We start from the raw sequence: 22,161 nt of genomic DNA, 5'->3' as shown, positions 1-22,161 counted from the left end.
TTGAGTGAGGCTGTATTCAGCGAGGATCCGTTTCAGGAGGGTCTCCAAAGAAGGGGGCAACTGTACGAGGGAAACGGGGCCACCCCTTGTGATGTCTGGACCTCCTGACCATGGTAGGGTATGGGTACAGCTCACTTGAGTACCACTCAGTGATTTCAGTGTGTTTCTACCAGGTCCACTTCAGTTTAATTTCTGGATTAAACAGAGACCTTGGTTATAGAGCTCAGTTTTCTTCTCAGTAAAAGAGAGATAATAAAAACTGATTCTCAGGCTTTGTGGGATTAAGTTGGATTTCTTTTTCTGGTCAAGTGAGTAATTGAGATATGCCTATATCTGCATCTCTATCTCTTATCTATTGTGGTAGAACATGGCCATGCCTGTGTCTGGTCTCCACACACACACACACACACACACACACACAGAGGTCAGAGCAGGAGAATTCCACACATTTAAAAATGAGCCTTGAATATTATTAGTTCTTACGATTTGAAATTACACGTATTTATGGATTTTGTGCATCCGTGCACATCCAGAGGTCAGAAAGTCACTTGGGGGGAGACAATTCTCCTTTTACTACGTGGGTTCCGGGGATTGAACTCAGTTCATCAGGCCTGGTAGTGCCTTCACCACTACTCAACCATTTTATCAGCCCAAGCCTTGTTTATGTATAGATTTTATTTCTCCGCTTTTCAAAAAGGCTGTTTTGCCTGTGGGAAGCAGTGAGGTCATGCTGGGCGTGTCTGGCACCCTAGGTTTCCCCAGCCTGGCCTCTCTGTCAGAGTGTTGCTGAAAGTGTGGGTCCAGAAAGGAGGATCTGGATAGGGATGCCGTGGGGGGAGCTGGATTGTTGAAGCCTATGGCTTGGCCTTTCTTTGTTCCCCGTGTCAGAGTCCCAGTCAAAAATCTATGTCTCTGAGTGGCCCTATTTGCTGTCTTGCTGAGGAGACTTTGCCTAAGTGTAGATGGACCCCCCCCCCCCCCCGCCATCCCGGGAGGCAATAGATCATCTATCTCTGTCAGTAGAAGACCTTCTTACATCCCACAGGGGCATCAAGGATTGGTGACTCAGATGTAATGGAACCCAAGGATAATTTGCTCAGAAGGGAGGCAGCCCCGCCCCAGGCCTCACCAGCTTGAGTCATTTTGTCAGATCTCATGGCCACTGACAGCTCTGTGGGGACACTGAGGGGTGTGACACAAGGCATCCAAGACACAGTGAGATCAGGAAGTCGCCTCAGAAAGTAATGGAGAAAGCCTATGACTTCAGCCAGGACAACAGTTAACCCCTGCTGAGCACTTGCTGTGTGCTGGAAGCCATGAGAAGCATTTCAGGTCTATCCATGTTTATATCTTTAGAATAAGAATTTCTATCTTCTGTCAACATCCACAGTATATTTAGCCTGTCCTCCAACTATGGGTATGGCGACAAATTTCCCTGTGACGCTCAAGGGTGACTGTGACCCTGGGTATCCCAGACTGAACCAAAGAGAATGCAGAAAGGAACGAAAGGATCTGTTTTCTCTACTTTGGCTAGCTCAAGAAATCAGAGCAGAAGTATCATTTTTGTTGTTGTTGTTGTTGTTGTTGTTGCTTTATGAGCCATGTTGGCATAATCACTGAAGGAAGATGTCTGGCTCATGGTCAGAGAGTCAGTGTGAGCAATGTTTCCAGGAGTTTGCTGGTGGAAATTTCCACAGATGTGTCTTCAGGGGAGGAGGTCAATTTATTGGATTCATATGGAACTAACTATGAAAAGTGCTCTGATTAATTTGTTAGTCCCCTCCCTCCACCACATCTCTCCTTCTCTTTGTGGTAGAACCCAGAGTCCTTTCACAATGTTTGGAATTCTACAAACCAGCTAAAAATGTCCCATTTTAAACTGCAAAATTTAATGCTTTTAGTTTTTACTATTTATCATTATCATCATCAATTATTTATTCAGATTCTTAAGTACGGCCTCAGGTAGTCCAGGCTAGCCTAAACTCATTTTGTAGCACAACCCCATCCTAAATTCCAGACCCTTTTTGCCTTTGCCTTATAAGTACTGGGCTTATAGGCTTGTATCTCCAGGCCTGGCTTCAGGGAATATTTTCTACATTCACAAAGGTATGCATAATCTGATTCTAGAAGATTTATTATGTTGAACAACACTTCTTAGTATAAATTCTCCATGCTGGCCCCTGGCTCTGTTCATCACAAATGTACTTTAAAATTGTTATTATTGTGTGAGTGCACGTGTGTCTGGGGTAGGGGCAGTGCGTGTGTGGAGGCCAAGGCCAAAGGACAAATTTGTGGAGTCCAACCTGGGGATGGAGCTCTAGGTAGAGAGGCAGTGCAGGTACTCACCCCACGCCTGGAGACCTGAATCTAGTCCTGGAACCCACACGGAGGAAAGAGAACTGGCCTTTGCAAGTTGTCCTCTGACCTCATCATGCACGCCATGACAAGCACGTGTACATGTTTACATGCACACACACGGGATACACCAAATGGTGGTGTACACCTTTAATCCCAGCACTGGGGAGGCAGAGCCAGGCAGACCTCTGGGTCTGAAGTCCGTCTAGTCTATGGAGCAAGTTTCAAGACAGCCAGGGCTACACAGAGAAATTCTGTCTCAAAACAAAACAGACAAACAAAAAAACAAAACAAAGATCAACCAACCAAAGAAAGTAGTAAGTGCTTCCTATGGGTTTGCAAGTAATAATAATCTTGTTTCTGCCTGGTGTGTCTCCTACCTTTTGCTTTTCTTACTATCCTATTATGTGACTACAACAGCTCAAATGACATTGAGTAGAAAACACAGGGCTAGCTGTCACTCTTGCTCTGTTCCTGCCGTTCAAAGGGTCAGTGTGTGTGTGTGTGTGTGTGTATGTTCTGGAGTCCCTGGAGTTGGAGTTACAAGTGGTTGTGAGCCAACTGACAGGTGTTTTGAACCCAACTCAGGTGATCTGGATGTGAGTGTTCTAATGACTGAGTCATATCACCAGCTCTCTTGAAATCTAAAAACTAGATTAAGGAAATCTCTATTCTTACCTAATAGCATTTTTCTGCATCTGTGGGCTCAGGTCAAGTGAGGTACTAGGTTTAGTTACGTTGGCTGATCTGTCTACTCCTGTGGTGCTGTGGAGAACCCATGTATGCAGCAGTTCCATGTTCCTACAATATGTTCTCTAATACGACAACAGCCCTGTATTTCTGGAACATCTGAGCTGTACATGAGAGGGATTAGAAACTAGGCACAGAGCTCTGGGAACACAGGCAGGACAGAGAGAGGCCAGAGCAGGCAGGGTTTGCAGAGCAGAGTCTTAGGAGGAGGACCCTGTACCGAGGGACACTGGAGGTGGCTGAGGAACCAGAAGCCTCTTAGACACAGAACAAAGGTCCACAAGGCTAGTCAAGGAGCAATTGGAGAACTATAAACTGCATTATTCCTGGAGCTTGTAGAGTGTTGGGAAACATTTGACTTTGCCCAACTGGAGTAGAGAATCCCTTATGAACATGTATAACATCCAGGAGAAACTTCAGAGGTGAACCTTAGCAGCCAGTGTGTTTCTAGAGTAAATGCTGCTGAAGGCCTGAAGAACTTGTATCTGCAAGTAACCAGCCTCCTGTCAAGCAAATTCTGATGTTCTTAAGAAATTAACATGATTAGGCACATCTGTGAGGGGGAGACTGGAATCTAGATGTAAATAAATAAATAAACAAAAATTTAAAAAATTAACATGAGGTCTAGCATTCAACAAAGTAGACTTTATAATAAAATGCTCTGGACAGCAAACCAAAGGAGCAAAATGTAATCCATAATCAGAAACGAAAGCAGCGTAGGGACAGAGACTCGGCTAGCAGAGGCAGTGCCACTGAGGGAAAGGACTTTAATTCACACATTAAATGTAAAAGCAGTTACATTTGAGGAGATGAGTGGGGGATACTTAAAAAAATAACCGAGCCAGGTGCAGTGGTTCATGCCAATAATTCCAGGACTCAGGACAAAGGACAGGGGACCACTGCAAGGAAGAGGTCAGCGAGTTCCAGACCAGCCAGGGTTACCCAGCGAGTGAGCGCTGGCCCCCAAACAACAACAATGGAAACCCAAGAGCTGCTGCCACCAAACTCAACAGCCCAAGTTCCGTCCCTGAAACCCACATGGTGGAAGAAAGAGCCAACTCCAGTAAGTTGTCTCTGACCTCCACATGTGCACGGTGACACCGAGTGGCTGTGCCCTCACACACATGTGCACACTGACACTGGAGTGCCTGTCCACTCACATACAAAAGAAGGCAACCAAGGGTAGGAGAGTGTGTGTATATGTATGCATGTGTATGTATATGTGTAAGTATGTGTATATGTGTATATGTGTGTGTATGTAAGCAATTGTGGGAGAGTGTGTGTATATGTGTATATGTGTGCATGTGTATGTGTAAATATGTGAAAATGTGTATATGTGTGTGTATGTAAACATGTGTGGGAGAGTGTGTGTATATGTGTGTATGTGTAAATATATGAATATACGTATATGTGTGTATAAGCATGTGTGGGAGAGTGTGTGTATATATGTGTATATTTGTGCATGTGTATGTGTAAATTTGTGAAAATGTGTAAATGTGTGTGTGTGTGTATGTAAGCATGTGTGGGAGAGTGTGTGTATATATGTGTACATGTGTGCACGTGCATGTATATGTGTACGTATGTGAATATGTGTGTATGTGTATATGTGTGTATGTATATGTGTATGTGTGGGAATATGTGTATATATGTGTATCTCTGTGTGTGAAAATGTCACAGTGAAAGCCATTTGTATCATTAATATATGCAAATAAAAATATTCTCACCAAAACTTTCTTTTGAGCCAGGCTTGGTGGCTCACACTTGTAACTCCAGCATCTAGAAGGCAGAGGTAGGTGATTACTATGACTTTGAGACCAATCTGGGGGATAGAGTGAGACCTTATATCTAAAACATCACCCCAGAAAACCCCAAGTTTTAAAAAATGTCCTTTAAGGGCTGTGTGACAGTGCTTGCCTAGCGTGAGGGTGGTCCTGAACTTTATCCTCAGCACTGAATATATACACATATGTATCTATGTACACACACATGTTTCTTTAAAATATAACTGCCTAATGGTGGTGGCACACGCCTGTAACCCCAGCACTCGGGGCAGAAACAGGTGGATCTCTGTGAGTCTGAGGCCAGCCTGATCTACAGGGTGAGTTCCAGGGTAGCCAGAGCTACACAGTTTTTCCTCTAAGGAAACCAAAGTAAGTAAACAACAACAACAACAACAACAACAAAAAGGATTGTTTGCTTGCAGCAGGTGAAAAGGGAAAGTCAGGACAGCTACGGCATGCAGAAAAGGGAAGGAAACCGGTTTTCAAAGAAGTAGTGGAAAACTGTATTTTTTAAAAACCATCACTATCTCTGAGTTTTCTTCTCCTTGCTCCATGCCTTACACTGGTGAAAACAGCCCAGAATGCCAGTGAAGGAAGGAAGGAAGGAAGGAAGGAAGGAAGGAAGGAAGAAAGGAAAGAAGGGAGGAAGGAAGGGAAGAAGGAAAGGCAGTCCAGAAGCCTGCTTTCCTTGAACCCCTGGAAAGGTGACGTGTGGCCATCCGAGTGCTCTCTGGCCAACGTTCAGGGGTAGAGGTGGTGTGAGGTTCTCAGGAGATAGAAAGGCAGAGGTCAGGCCTCTCCTCCCCCTCCCCCTCCACACCTGGAGTCCTGGCAGTTATCTTGGATGGAAAGCTGGACTTTGTGCCTTGGCTCTTTCCTTTCCTTTCCTGGGCAAAGAGAATGAAAGAAGACCCAGGGAACTTGCTCCCTGACCCTGGGGAAGGGAGGTCACCAATTTCAAGCTGTGCCATCTGGACGTTAAAGCAGCAGGGAAAGGGGTACATCATGTTAAGCCACTGTGTCTGAGTACATTCCTCTAACTCTGTTCTAACCAGTATAATTCATTATTTGAAACAGTCAGCTGGTATTTAAACCCCTGGCAAGATGACTTAGAAAAAAGACAAAACATTAATGAACAACACGAACTGTCTAAGGAGGGGAAGAAGGGTTGTTCTGAACAGCCCTGTCTTACTGTGAGAGAACCTAGGCACAGGTGCTTGACATAAGAAAAGTGTCAGCAGACCGAGACTTGGTCAGAAGGAGGGGCTCATACGTGGTGAGAACAGAGGTAAGTTCAGTCTGAGGCACGTGTACCTAGTTTGTCTCCAGCTACTATCAAAAGCTTCACATGTATTCTTGGTGCTGGCCTGACAGGGTTAAGGTACCTCATATGAGCCTGAGTGCTTTTGTTTATTTGTAATATGCTGGGGAACTCTTTGGAGAAAGAAACCAGGAGTTCGGAGGGGTGATCATGACAGTTACCAGTCAAGGTGGCCACGACCCGGTGAAGGTGGACATTGCATGGCATAGCAGAGGTTGTAGGAGAGATCGTGAATACCGTGAGAGAATATGGAAACCCTTTTGTTAAAGCCTTGCACATTCAGAAAAAAAATGAATACATTTATGGGGAAAATTACTTATAGGAACTGTGAATAGAAGACAGTCATTTGTATGTGCGTGTTCATAGTAACATGTTCATATGGTGTAGGGGGGAGTTCCAGATGTTTTTCACTGAAGGCACAGACAGAGTTCAGAGGATATATACCTACATCTCAAGATAACATAGCCTTAAAGGGAGTGAACCCTTAATTCTCAATACGGAGGCAGCAGGATCATGGTCACCTGTGTTCAGGAATTTGAGACTAGCTTGGGTGACAAGAGCAAGATCCTGCCTCAAAACCCAAACCCAAGCCACCTGAAACACAGCACGTGCAACCACAGTATACCAGACATATACCAGTGTCCTACGTGGAGTAACCCAAAATAAACCGTCATTAGGGGATTTACTTGTGTGAGTTTCATAGAATGGTCAGATTTATGTCTAAACAGAACAAGAGACTAGGTTGGGGAGATGGCTCAGAGAATAAAGCTTCCTCTCTGAAAGGTTGAGGACCAGAGCTTAGATTCCCAAGTGGGAACCCCAGTGTGAGACAGAGAGAGACAGAGACAGAGACAGACAGAGAGAGACATACAGAGAGACAGAGACACACAGATAAAGAGACAGACAGAGAGACACAGACAAGAGATGCTCTGAGCTAGCTGACTCGTTAGATTATCTAAACTCTGCGGAGTCAAGCCCTGCCTCCGTGAACAAGTGGAGTAATAGAGGAAGACACTGAACATCAACTTCAGGCTTCCACATGCATCTGCACACGTGAGCTCATACACACGTGTAACACACAAACATGAGAGTTAGAAAGGGCCGGAGAGATGGCCCCATATTAAGAGCACATACTGTTCTTACAGAGAGAACCCACGTTCAGTTCCCAGCACCCACATCAGGTGGCTCACAACCACTGTAGTCCTGCTCCAGGGAATCCAAACCATTTGGCCTCCATAGGCAATGCGCTCCCATATACATGCCTTACAGACATGTGCTCACAGAACTACAAATAATAAAATAATTTTGTAAAAGAGAGTCCCCATGAACTCGGGGATGGTCCCGTTTCATGGGGAGAGTCTGTGTCTGAGAGATACAATTTGGAGATGGGTGTTTGTTAGGTGGTGGTGTTATACAACGATGTGAACACATTCAGCATCACAGTGACTGTACACTTAATGGTTGCTAAGACGGTAAATATATTGTTGTGTGTATCTTACCACAATGGCTCATTTTTCTTTTTAGGGGTTTAAAGCGGGAAGAGTTTTCAGCACTGTCAGGTCTCCATGTTAATGGAAACGGAACAGGACGCTGGCCATGACATTCTAAAGCATCCAGGCTGGTTCCTTCTGTCCTTGTCCTATCTGGGTGCTTAAATGCTAGAAGAAAGATGTTGCAGAGATAGGACTTGATAACAAGGGTGGGCGTAAAGCCAGGGACGGTGTTGTGTTCCCATAATCCCAGCATGCAGCAGGCTGGAGCAAGAGGATTATAAATTAGAAACTGGCTATCCATAAAGAGGAAGAAAGAAGCCCCTAGAACTGACCCAATTAGTTTACCAGCAGAGGGGCTGTGCCCGTTTCCACCGGGAGCCAGCAGGGCTTTCTCTCAGTTGCCCCATGTGAGCCAGGCTTTCTGGATCTTGGAGTTTCTGTGGGAGTGACACTCACTTGGCACCCGGCTGAGAGCAGGGCTCCAGGACAAAGCCACCTCCCTCTGCCCACCTTGCAGAACCTGTCACTGGATGCTGCCTACTGTGACAGCTTACCTAGAGAATTACCTGAGTCTCAAAAATGCACCAGGAATTCACTTCGGTGCACAGCACATTCCAGATCCCTGCTGTTGGGGGCCCCACCCAGATTCCAGAGGAGAACCTCAGCAGCCCTGGCTCCTCCTGCAGGCCTTCCCCAGCCTCTCAGGTGTATCTGCCTTGTGACTTTGGACCAGGTGCTGTCCCGTCGGGATGAGGCTGGCTCCTGCATTTCTGAGAAACCTTCCCTGTTCTGGGCAGGAGGTAGGTTTTTTCTCCATCTACAGCACACCTCTCTGGCTGTGCTGGCTCTGTTTTGGTGGTAGACACAACCTGGCGAGTCTGTGTGGTACGGTTCGTCAAGAACTCTCCAGACACTTAAACCCCGCGCCATCAGTCTCCTAAGAGTTTCCGTTTGACCTCTGAGCCTCCTCTCAACCTGCCTTTCCTGTGGCATTTCCAGATGTTTCCTCTTGTGCCCTGTGCTGTGGCTTCCCAAGCCTGCTCATCCCCCACAACACAGCCTACATTCTTGACTTCGATGTTTGTCCTTGCGGCTCCTGGCCACCAATCTTGTGGTATTAGAGTAATTCTGAGAAACAGAACTGAGTGAGTAGATGGATATATACAGCTAGGTCTGTACCTCCTGCCCACCTAAATCTGTCTGTCTGTCTGTCTGTCTGTCCATCCTTCTATCAACCAGTATCTAAAAATCTATTACCTGTCACCATTGCCTTATCATATATGTCCATCATCAAATACCAGTTTATTTTAAGGAATTGGCTGCCATGGGTGTGGGAGTTGGAGTCTCAAGGAGAGGTTGTTGTTACAGTCACTAGTCTAGATGAAGAATATCTTCTTCCTCAGAGAGCCACAGTCTTTTTCTCTTGAGACTTTGAGCTGATTGGACGAGGCCCACCTACGTTATGGAAACTGATCGACTTTACTCAGAGAATGACCTACTTTACTCAAAGTCTACTAATTTAAATGTTAAGCACATCTAAGGGGGGGGGAAGGGGGAGGAAAAGAAAAAAACAATTCCCAAACAAAAATATTTCCCTAGGAGTATCTAGACTGGTGTTTGTTTATGCAGCGAGGTTGCAGAGCCTGGTAGACAGAGACCTCCAGCCATCACACAGGGCTTCTTCAGGGCTTTCCTCCAGTGTGGTGGGCTCATAATAGGCAGACATTAGTTAAATATTCACCATACACTGGATGCTTCATTCAGTTTTCCCTTTGGCTTTTTCGATGTCATCTTCACTATAGCACTGTGGTGTGGGTTCCGTCATTGTCCTCGGTTTATAGAAAAGTGGGCTAAGGTTAAGAGAGGTTGAGTGACTGGTTTGAGGTCACACAGGAGCTGAGGAACAGGTTGAAGGTCAGGAGCTCCCACTTTGATGCCTACTGCATCAGCTGCCTCTTCCAGAGCCCACCCAGAATGCCTTTCTAACATGGACTTATGGACTATTTCACTTCCAGGTCTTTGAGGTAGTTTTCCACTGTCTGCCCGTGTCATTTTTCCACTTGTTGGAAACAATAGTAGGTTTGTTGCATGTGAGTAAAACCCCAGATTGCATGTGGCTAGGCATCTTTGACATCTCTCTTCTTTGTCCCAACTTGAATAGCTGGACATTTATGCCCAGCTCCGTCTCTGGCTAGGCACTCTGACTACAGGGTTCTGAGTGCTAGCCTCAGCTGATAAGGAATGAGGAGGAAACCTGGCTCTGGGTTGTAAAGTCAAATGAGGTTAGTTAGCCCCAGGAGGGCACTGTGGCCTGGCCTCAGCAAAGGCCATCAGCTCAGTCTCCGCCCTCTCTGGATAACTGAGTTGCTCAGGAATGCGATCTGAGCCCTGTCTTAGCAACACTGCCCTGAGCCCCAGCCACTCTGACCCTCACAAACTACAGCTCTCATACTGGTTGCTCTAAGAGCCAGCATGCTGGCCCCTGACTGGCCTTGGCCCCAGGGGATGGGAGCTGCTTTTCTCACTGCCTACCCCACCAAGGTCTAGCTGAGGGACAGAGTGACTCTGTGGGCTTAACTCAGCATTTTCCTTGAAATAAGTGGATAGCGTCTCCCATGACAGATCTGTCCATCTCTCAACTCTGAGCACCTGAATGTATGATCTGGCCTGGGAAAGATGTTTGGCTGAATAATAAAGCTAAGGCTCTAAGGACAAATCGAATGATTGTCTCCCTTTCTCTCCTCTCTGTCCCCCAAGTCTGTCCTTGAACCCCAGTTCCTCAGCTTGCTGTGCGTGCCCACATGCACCCCAGGCTGTTCTCAAATTTGCTAGGTAGCCGAGAATGACCTTCAACTTCTGTCCTTCCTGCTCCCTCCTCTCAGTGACAGGACCACAGCAGGTTTTATGTTGTGCACAGGGTTTTGTGCATTTGTACGCACTGGGCAAGCGCACACTGACTCAGTCATATCCTGGGGCACAGAAGAGTTTTTTTGTTTGTTTTATTGGTATTTTTCGGGGAAAGATCTCACTAAGCAGCCCTGGCTGAGCTGGAACTCCCAGTGATCCTCCTGCCTCTGCCTCCTCAGTGCCAGAATTAATGGCATGTGCCGTCACACCTACCCACAGGTATCCTTTAAAACGAGAGGTGTGGGAGATGTGTGCAAACAGATAGTCAGACTGTCTCAGGTAGAAAATATTAAGAGGGGATAGAGGCTTGAGGGCTAAGGAAGTATCCTTTCTTAGAGCCTGTTAGAACTCTTATTAGAGGAAGGGTGTTCTCCCCTGGAATCTGCTCATACCTTGATCTTAGACTTCTGGTTCCGGACTATGATTGAGCGTGTGTCTTTTGTCATAAGCCCACTGTGTGATCTGACAGCCCTCCTTATGTATTAATGCCCCTTAACAGCCCTCCTTATGTATTAATGCCCCTCGCCATAGGCCTGGCTGGGGTCTAGAGAAGCAAGACCCGTCCAGTGCTGCCTGCCTGTCATATCCAGCCTCGGGACACAGTCTGGGCTAGCATGTTCTTTAGCTGCACAACACTTATATTTGCCAAGTACCCAATAAAAATTGGGGGGGGGGACTCGAACTGGAAGAGACAGGTATACACAGGACACACAGCCGTGGTAGAGATGGTCTCCAAGAACAACTCTAAGTTCAAGGTCTAGGGTTTGTGGGCCAAAGCCTGCTTTCCCTGAAGGCTGGTGGGGGACTGAGGGGAATTATGGAGGGGCCATGGCAAGCACAGGAGAGGTGAGCATACATGGTGGTCGTTGCTCTTAGGGCAGAGCAGAAAAAAAATGGCGCTAGGAAACATGGATTGCAAGCCTGGGTGCATCACAACATGGCCCTGCTAAGAGCTTTGCCTGTACCTGCTTTCACTTCAGGGGCTGGAGTGTCCTTTCCCTCCCCCTATCACCAGACTATCATGAGATCACAGGAAAGAGGTTAGATGCTAAACATCTTTACAAACTACGCTCACCAGTCCAAGCTGTACGCCCCATTGTAACATCACACAGTTATTGTCTATGTCCTGGTGTGTTTGGCCCCAGGAACCTTCAAGAGTGCCTTCCTGTCATCTGAGTCAGGGCAAGGGGCAAGGGGAAAAATCTCAGATTTTCAGCATTACCTAGATTTGAATTGTGCTTATTGAAGAAACGAGGCTCTGGGGATGGAGAGGTGGTTCAGAGATGAGTGTGCGCTCATCCAGATCACCTGCTTTAATTCTGAGCACCCAAGTGGTGGCTCACAACCATCTGTAGCTCCAATTTCAGGGGATCCGATGTCCTCTTCTGACCTATATAGGCATCAGGGATACACAGTTGCACATACACATATGTAGGCAAATATCCAGATACATGCAATAAATACGTCTGAAAATAAAACCTGGTTCTAAAATGGAGGACTGAAACAGTTTTCCAGCCTGCAACTCAAATAATAATTTTTTTTAAAAGCCGGGTGGTGGTGGTGCCACCTTTAATCCCAGCACTCTAGAGGCAGAGGCAGATGGATCCCTGAGTTCAAGCCCAGCCTAGTCTGTGTTGGGTTCCAGGACAGCCAGAACTATGCAGAGAAACCCTGTCTTGAAAAAGCAAACAAAAAATTGATATTGTGTGTGTGTGTGTGTGTATGTGTGTTTGTGTGTGTCTGCATGTGGAATTGTGCACAGAAGCACTGGCCCCAGAAATGTCAGCTGTCCTGGAGCTAGACCTACAGATAGTTGGGATCTGCCTAATGTGGGTGCCGGCAGTCGAACCCAAGTCCTCCAGAAGAGCAGCATGTGCCCTTGGCCACTGAGCCATCTCTCCAGACTCATCAGCTCACAGCCTTCTGTGTCTCACACGATGGCCACCAACTGACTTCCTACAGCAGTTAGATGGAGAGATCCTTGTCCAGGAGCCAGGTCACTTGGACACCGGCCTTTCCTACACCCCACCCCGCTCCCCCAACCTTAACCGCTCTATGGCGAATTGCAGTGTCGGCTCCAGGCTGCTAGATTACTAAGAGGGGTCAGATTCTTTGCTGGACACATGAATGAAAGCATGTCACAGAACAGTTCCAGAGCCATTCCCGTGAATCTCAAGAACTTGATATTCTTGTTTCCCCAAATTCCTGATTACAGAGGCGTAAGAGGGGGGGTGGTGGTTGTTTAAGGTGAGGGGTGAAGCAGAGAGAGTCATAGGGAAGAAACATTGGAGGAACCCGAAGTTATAAAGTAGCTCTTCCTGCATAAGGAATCAGAAAGTGGGGTGACTTTGGGCTGACCTCTGAGTCTGATCTGCCTTCCCCTTGCCTGCTGGCTGCACACATTAGGGAGCTTCAGCCACACTATGTGTCTCCATGCCATGCTCTGTCCTCTGCCTGTTGATCTTTGAGTGCATATCCCTTTCTAACCCAGAACATTTCTTTCCTCTTGACCCTAAGTCTGCCTATCCGGGCTCCTGCTCTACTCTGCCGAAGATGACATTCTAAGTCTCTGTCCAGGCATGCTTTCCCCCCCTGATGGGTTCCTTTCTCGGGCACATCTCATGTCTAGCTGTGCCGGGCTGGGGAGCCATTCAGACATGCAGGTGGTTGCTTCCCTCCGGAATAGTCTGGGCCTATGATTACCTCTTAACTGGAAAATCACAAACAATAACACTAACAGAAGTTGTCTAACATAAAGATACTTTCTTAGGGCTGCCACAGTGATACAAAGTATCACTGACAGGGTGGCTCACTCAAAGGAAACTTTTTGGTATAAGAAAGAAGTAATGGTCTGGACCAGAAGGAAATTGGGTCGAGTATACAGTCCCTGTGGAGAAAGGCAGGACTGCACGTAAGGAATTGGGTTTCCTCTCTCTTTGGAGCAAGCAGAAGAAATCTTGAACTTGCAGCTGCATGAGTTCTTAAGAATCTTTTGCTTCCTTTTCAGTTGTAGTTGCTTTAAGCTTCCTCCACATGGAAAATGGGTACCCTAAGCCAAAAAGGGACGAAAGGTTCAAAGAAAGAATGAAAGATGGCCGGTAACCCCCAGATACTCTACCTCTGGCTCACGGACTGGTTGTGTGCTTACCACTGGGGCTTGGATGTGTCGGGTGCTCTGGGGACACACTCCACACATGATCACGAAGAGCTGGTGCAGGAAGAGCTGTGAAACTACCCAGTCCCCACCTCCGGCCATCTGCTCAACTCCTCCCTGGTATACACTGATCTGAGGAAGATGGAACTCTTTTCCGAGGGATGCAGAACTCTGAGGTAGAACCTGTAAAGTATAACACCACCGCGTGAGTTGCTAGTGCACTTTGCCAGCTTGCTATTCCACAGTTGTGTATGTCTCATTCGGCACCGCTCTAGACTGCTGGAGATATAGAAAGAAAGATGGAAGGTAACCCCAGATACTCTACATCTGGTTCATAGATTGGTTGTGTGCTGTCTTAGTCAGGGTTTCTATTCCTGCACAAACATCATGAGCAAGAAGCAAGTTGGGGAGGAAAGGGTTTATTCAGCTTACACTTCCACATTGCTGTTCATCACTAGAGGAAGTCAGGACTGGAACTCAAGCAGGGCAGAAATTTGGAGGCAGGAGCTGATGCAGAGTCGAGGGAGGGGTGCTTCTTACTGACTTGCTTCCCCTGGCTTGCTCAGCTTGTTTTCTTATAGAACCCAGAACTACCAGCCCAGGGATGGCACCACCCACAATGGGCTGGGCCAGGGATGGCTCCACCCACAATGGGCTGGGCCAGGGATGGCTCCACCCACAATGGGCTGGCCCTCCCCCCTTGATCACTAGTTGAGAAAATGCCTTACAGCTGGATCTCATGGAGGCTTTTCCTCAAGGGAGGCTCCTTCCTCTGTGATAACTCCAGCTTGTGTCAAGTTGACACACAACCAGCCAGTACATGTGCTTACCACTGGGGCATGGATGTGTCAGGTGTTCTGGTGACACACTCCATACATGGTCACGAAGAGCTGGTGCAGGAAGAGCTGTGAAACTACCCAGTCCCCACCTCCGGCCATCTGCTCCTGCTATAAGCTTATGGTCATCAAAGGCCCGAAAGCAATAAGTGGGCACAGCCAGTCATGGAAATGGCTTGGAAACATCTTGGACTCTTACATAGGCCTCGGCTGCTCAGTTCTTACCAGAAAGGCTGCTCTTACTTCATAGAGCCTTCTCTACATAGTGAGGAGATCTACGCAGCCCACAATAGTGATCTTGGGGAAAAAGTGTGTGCATATACTCATATACTCATATATTCATATATTCATATACACATAGGTGTGCTCACATATAGAGCTGGAGGAAGATGTTGGGTACTTTCCTCTGTTGCTCTCCATTTTATCTTTGAGATTAAACTGAAGACTTACTGTTCTGCCAGGATCGGCCTGCCTCTGTTCCCCAGTGTTGAGGTTAAAGGCATGTGTGGTTGTGCCCAGCTTTTATGTGCGTGCTGGGGATTCAAACTCGGGTCCTTAACACTTGCGTAGCAAGTGCTCTTACCTACTGAGCCGTGTCTTCGTCTGTGGCTTTTGTTGTTGTTACTTAAATAATTTTGAGACAAGATCTTATTATACAACCTAGGTTGGCCTGGGGTCTGTCTGCCTAGCCCAGTGCTGGGATTACAGGCCCACACCACCATGTCTGTCAGAGCTGGGTTTCTAACATGGCTGTGAACGATTCCTGCCAGGAAGCACCAGAACATAACGAATGCATTGGAACAGCAGAGATCTCCAGTGAGAACTGGAATGTCTCTGTGCAGCCGGCAGCCAGCAACTCAGTCTCAGATGTCCATTATTGTAGATACTAGTGAGTGTGTACTTTCTCTTGGAGTTATTCTGTGTTCAAGATGTTTGTTGGGAATTTTTTCTGGCCTGTGACCAAATATTTGAGCAATGTTAAGGATTATTTTATACTACCACGTGCCCAGTGTAGATCTGGATCTTAACAGCCAATCTCCAGTCTCTACCGTGGTGGAAACCATGTTCGGTTTCATCCCAGTGGGTGCAGTAACATCTGTAAATGAATCTTAAGAGGGTAAAATACAGATTCAAATAGTCCCAGGAATTGGTTTGCATCCCTGTGTTTGCACATGTGTGTGTCTATGTGCAGCCAGCGGTTCATCATGGCTGTCCTTCTGTACCTCTTCCCACCAGAACTTTAAGGAAAGTTCTCCCAGTAAGCCAGGAGGCTGGGCTGACTGGCCAAGTTTCAGGGGTCTTCCTGTCTCTGCCTCCCCAGAGCATGCATGCACACACACACACACACACACACACACACACACACTCACACACACACACTCACACACTCACATACACACTCACACACTCACACACACATACACACACACACTCACACTCACATTCACACACTCACATACAACACATATACATACACTCACACACACTCACACACACACTCACACATACACACTCACAAACACACTCACACACACACTCACATATACACATACACTCACACACACTCACACACACATATACACATACACTCACACATACACACATACACACACGTACACACACACACACACACTCACACACACACACACTCACATACAACACATACACTCACACACACAAACACACATTCACACACACACTCACACATACACACTCACAAACACACTCACACACACACTCACATACACACACTCACACAGAACACATATGCACACACTCACACACACTCACACATACACACACTCACAAACACACTCACACACACATACTCACATACACACACTCACACACAACACATATACACACACTCACACAAACTCACACACACATATACACATACACTCACATACACACACTCACACACACTCACATACAACACATACACTCACACACACATACACACTCACATACACAGACTCACATACAACACATATACACACACACTCACACACACATTCACATACAACACATACACACACACACTCTCACACACATATACACACACACACACACACACACACACACCATGGCTCAGCTTTTCATGTGAGTGCTGGGAGTGGAACTGTCCAGGTTTGCACGGCAGGCACTCACTGAGCCCTTTCCAGCTGAGTGGCACGGGGGGGGGGGGGGGGGCTGGAAGAGCTTTTATTCATGAAAATATGATTAACCCAAGGATGGGAAGGGAGTGAGAACGTTCTGAAGCAGCGTGATCGAGTGTCAAGAAGGGACAGCAGAGGGCAGGGATCAGACACAAGTCAAGGAAAGTTCCTTGAATAAATGAACTGAGAGAAAGCAGGGAGTGCCGATACAGTGGATGAAAACAGACCCCCACACACACCCTGGTAAGACTTTTACAACCTCAGGAAGAACTCACAGAGGACAAAAGGCCACCTCCAGACCAACGGTCAGGAGTGAGTCTTGCACCTGATCTCAGAGCACCGATCCTGGGAGCCACAAGATTCTTGGCAGCTCAGTAAAGAGAATTTCACTTCTTCGCTCCAGTTGTTTGCCTGTAAAATGGGCACAGTGACGTGTCACCGGAGTTTCAGGGTCCTTCAGAGCTTTTCTGAACAGAAGTGGGAAGAACTTCCAGTCTCCGGCTGGTCTTGTGATATCCTTGGGAACCCAGAAGCCCTTGGGTTCTTAGGATGCTGAAGGTCTGCTCAAATCTGCTGTGAAGTGGGGACTCCCCACCCACCTATCTTCTGGTTTTATTCACTCTGGTTAGAGGAGTCACACAGCAGTTCTTTCTAGTTCAGGCTCTTGCAGTTTGAAATGGCTTGCATTAGGCTCCCACCCCATTAAAAAAACCTGTCCACAATCTAGGTAACTCAGAACAAGAACCATTTACTTCCTTATAGATGTAGAGGCTAGGATTCTGAAATCAGAGTGCCGGTGGGGCCATGTTCCTCTGTGTGTGTGTGTGTGTGTTTATTTGTTGAGATAGAGTCTTGGTGATGTAGTGTCGGATTACTTAGGACTCAGGGAAACCTTCCAGCTTCAGCCTCCCAAGTGCTGGGATTTACAGGTGTGAACCGTAACACCTGGCAATCCACTGCTGCTGAAGGTTCTGGGGCCAGTGGTTCTCAACCTTCCTAGTGCTGTGACCCCCTTAATACAGTTCTTCCTGTTGTGATGACCCCCCCTCCCAAACCATAACATTATTTTGTTGCTACTTTATAGCTATACTTTTGCTACTGTTATGAATTGCAGTATAAATAAGAAGCAACCTGGAGGGGTTGGAACCCACAGGTTGAGAAGCGCTGTTCTAGAGGCAGACCTCCTCTTGCTTTTCCTCCGTCTGGCAGCACCGGGACGTACATTATTCCCTCCCTGTCTCCATCCTTGCATGGCTTCCCTCCCCCCCCCCCCCCCCCCGTTTCTCCGAATTACCTACTTTTCTTACAGGGACATCCGTCATTGGATTTAAGCTGACCTCGATCCAGGATAACTTAACCTTCATTAATTACGTGTGCAAAGACCTGGTGTCTCAGTCAGGCTTGGTGGAATGTGACAGCAACATTCAGTAAGTGTAGATAGCATTGCAAGTTTGAGCACAACCCCGGGCTGCACAGCAAGACACACACACACACACACAATCACCACCACCACCACTTCCTTTCACCCCCCCACTAACTCATTTCCAAGCCAGGCTAAGTCCCGAGGTTCCCTGTGGGCATGAATTTTTTAGGATACTGTTCAAAACATTCCATGGCTCCTGCAGTTTCTTGCATTCTCTCTCCAGTTTTGTCAGCCACAAAAGGAAGATGACAAGAGCTTAACACTCAGTGGGAGCTGGGGCAGGTGATAAACCTGAGCTCTGGGCATCTTACTCAGACCCTCCACGCTTACTTTGCTGAGGCCACCAGCCAGCTCCTCCTGCACTTACCCGGGGAGGCTTGTCTTCCCCGCTCCAGGAGATCACATACACGCCCATCCCAAATTTTAGTTTTGGGTTCAGAGCAAACCCTCAAGGATAGGTAGAAAAGATCTGCCAACACATGAATATTATATAAGGTGTTTCTTGTCCTGCTTATTAAAAACAGCCGAATCTGGGTGTGGTGACACACCTGCTCGTAATCCGAGCACTTAGGCGGAAGCAAGAATTTAAGAATCAACAACCTGAGGAATTCAAGGCCAGCCTGAGCTACCAGAGACCCTGTCTCAAAAAACTAGAAATAGTAATAAGTAAACGAAAACAAAGGAAGCCAAGAGTAATTATTTTACAGACATCATGTTTCACGTATTTATTCACGGAAGATTTGCTGGGGGATATCTGTAGCCAGTTTGAATACTCCTGGATTATGAGGGAATCTGCCAAAAGTTTGGGTAGTCTTCAATTTTATCTGCTTCTCTGTAATAACTGGCCCCATCAATGTGAAGGCAGCTACTCAAGACTCATGAACACCACCACCTAGACCAGGATGTCAATGATGGAAAACTGTGGTAACGTCTAACAAGCCAACCCTCACTGGTCATATGCACAGCTAGTATTGGCAGCCTTGGGCGTGACTCAGCAGGAGCAAGAGGTTTACATCTTCCAACGGGCAGTTCTCCAAGATCCTTGCCCTCCTGACCGTTGAAATAACATGGGCACTGCTCAGATCTCAACGTCTGTCATGAATGACTGTGCCCGGACTGTGCCCAGAATGCAATCAACATGCTACTTTCTCTAAAGGCTATGTGTTGTGTGTGTGTGTGTGTGTTTGTGTTGTATAGATGCCTGTGTGTACCTACCTGTGTGTGGAGACCAGAAGTTGATGTGCGGTGTGTCTCTCTTAGTCACTCTCCCCCTTTAATTTTTGAGACAAGTTTTCTTATTAACTCTGGAGCTCACCAGATTGTCAAGACTAGCTGTCCAGTGAGCTGGGGGAATCCTCCTGTCTCTGTCTCTCCAGTGCTGGGATTACAGGTGTGTTCTTTCACCTTTCACTTGGGTGCTGGGAATCTGTACTCTTGTCCTTGTGTGTCCCGAGCATCTCCCAGCCCCTGTGTGACTTCTTATGCCTTGGCATCAAAGTTTTCAGTGAGCAGGGAACCTCACAGATGAGGGGAAGTGAGATGAGAGGCTGGTCCAGGCAAAGCGCTCTGTGTTTGTGGAGTTTGTACAAACACATTCTAATTCATACGGGGTCAGAATGTACACTTTTACGGAGAGACAGCCTTGGAGATTTGGCAGCACTGTGTGTTGGGTGTTTGGAGAAAGCCATTACATCTGTCCCATACAAAGGCCTTTGTACTTTGTGGGGTTGGAGAAGTCAGATTCTTCTGTGGATCCCTCTGACTTTTAGTATTAAGATAGCATGATTAATACATACATATATATGTATTAATATATATATTTTGTGGAACTTGCTGTTACATCTAGTCTGTCTCCAGGCAGAGTTGATTCTGTCCTCATAACCAAGCATCCTTCTGAGGCACAGTAAAGATTGGGATGTACATCACTGTACCAATGGTTACTGTACACTGCTGGTACCATCGCTTAGACCACAAGGGTCTACAGAAGGAACCATGCCCTAGCCTGGGGGTTATGGCATCTTTGGCTGCTTGTAGGCTTCACCAGCAGGGAACGTACCCTCACGGCTTCCAGAAACACACAGACAAGAGAAGGAAAGACATGGCATGTTCATTACCCATATGGAACAACCTAGTGCACCCTGGCACTAGCAGGGTGAAGTCAGGAACTTGAAAGTTGCCATAAGTGGTGGGTGCCTTGAAATGGCTTGTGGGAAGCCAGGAAGGATAGCTGAGTTCCTCCATCTTTTAAGGTGACCAGGAATGCATTTAAGGGAGAAAAATGGGAGCAGTGAGCCCAGTCTCGCAGAGCCTCTCACCAAGGTGGGTTGAGAGAGGAGCTAATCAGGACCTGCGCTGGGTCATGGCGAGCCTCCAAAATCTGAGGTCTGCTTTTAAAATAGGACCTTATTGTTGCTGTTCGTGGGGCTTTGGACATGTTCATTTCCAGTTCCGGTCTTCATGTCTCTAAGTGAGGGGCAATAATATTGTCCCCGGTGGTTATGGCCAACAACAGGCCATGGGGAAAAGTGTCTGCTGGTCTCTGGCACTGGGACACTCAGGTCAGTATCAGCTGACCACTATCGATGGTTAGCTTTTGCAGCATGCTTCGGTTTTCGAAACCTCAGACACAGGAGGCACATAGTTGCTGCTCAATAAACGCCATATTTATCTTTAGCTTTATTCTGAAATGATTTTAGAGTTAGAAAAAAGTTGTAAAAATACTAGGGAGTTCCCCTGCGTGCACCCTATACTCAGCTTCCCCTAATGTTAATGTCCTGGGTAACCATGGGACATCAGAGTGTCACCAGCTGCCTTCCTATTCCTTTTTCCTGTTCTACTTTGCCCCTTAGTGACAATTTGCCCCTTATTTGTGACAATGCCTTAGACTCTGTATTTGTAACCCTGGCACTGTTGGAGAGCACTGGGCAATTTGTGGAGTATTTCTCTGAATAAGTTCCTTCCTCAGATGCTTTCTGGTAATTAGATGGGGGTTTTGCCCTTTGGGCTGGAATGTATCAGCAATAACACGTTTATTTTTAAAAGTTCCTATCCATTTACTGTGGTGCAATACACGCCACATACAATTTTATCATTTATGTAGTTTTGCTTATTGTTAAAGCAATTCAAAGGCCCTAGTACATTCATAACCTGTACCCACTATAGAATTCACGGAGTTGTGTTCTTGCTAGTTCCAGACTTTTCCATCACTCCAAAGGAAACCCCAGGCTTGATAGTGTAGCCGATATCCAGTTCTTCACACAACCGCAGGTGTCCACCACCTGGATTCTTGCTATGGATTTGGGTGTTTTGGGCGTTTTACATGAATACAAGCATACAATACGCAGCCACTTGTGTTTGGTTTCTTTTACCCAGTGTGTTTCAGACGTTGTAACAAGTATACTTCATTTTTATAGTCGAATGATACTCGGCTGTATAGATTTTACTTTCCTATTTCCTAATTCCAGTGACTGTGGACTTCTGGGATGGGCCTAGGAAGTGTGGGAAGGAAGGGTCAGCCCCCTGTGGTTGGCAGAAAAACACTGTACCTTGCGGCGGCCAGGGTGGGGTCAGGGAACATAGGATTGTGTTTATTCGGGGCAAGAATTTACACAGACCAGTGTAGAACTTGTTCATGGGAAGCTGACTTCTTTGAAAGTTTCTTTTGTGGAGAGGGAAACAGTTGTTCATGTAAAGGATGAGAGGTCTTCAGAGACGCGAAGATAACTTCCTCAGGGATTGGAAAAGGTGGTTCTCAGTGGCGCTCGACATTAGAAAGCTATCAGAGGCGGCTTGGCTGCGGATGATCATTTCTATCCCCAAGCAAGTTCAGAGGGGCCTAGCGCCACTGGGAACACGCCTTCATTGCTGGCAGAAGGGAGGTCACAATCGGGCAAAGCCAGGGGATGAAAACTTCGATTTATCCAAAAGGTAAACCGCGCTCAGATGCTTCCTGCGCGGACTTGGGGGTCAGGCTGCAGGTCAA

This window comes from Micromys minutus, assembly GCF_963924665.1.
Source record: "Micromys minutus genome assembly, chromosome: 31".
In the NCBI taxonomy this organism is placed as follows: Eukaryota; Metazoa; Chordata; class Mammalia; order Rodentia; family Muridae; genus Micromys; species Micromys minutus.
This window is presented reverse-complemented; position numbering follows the sequence as displayed.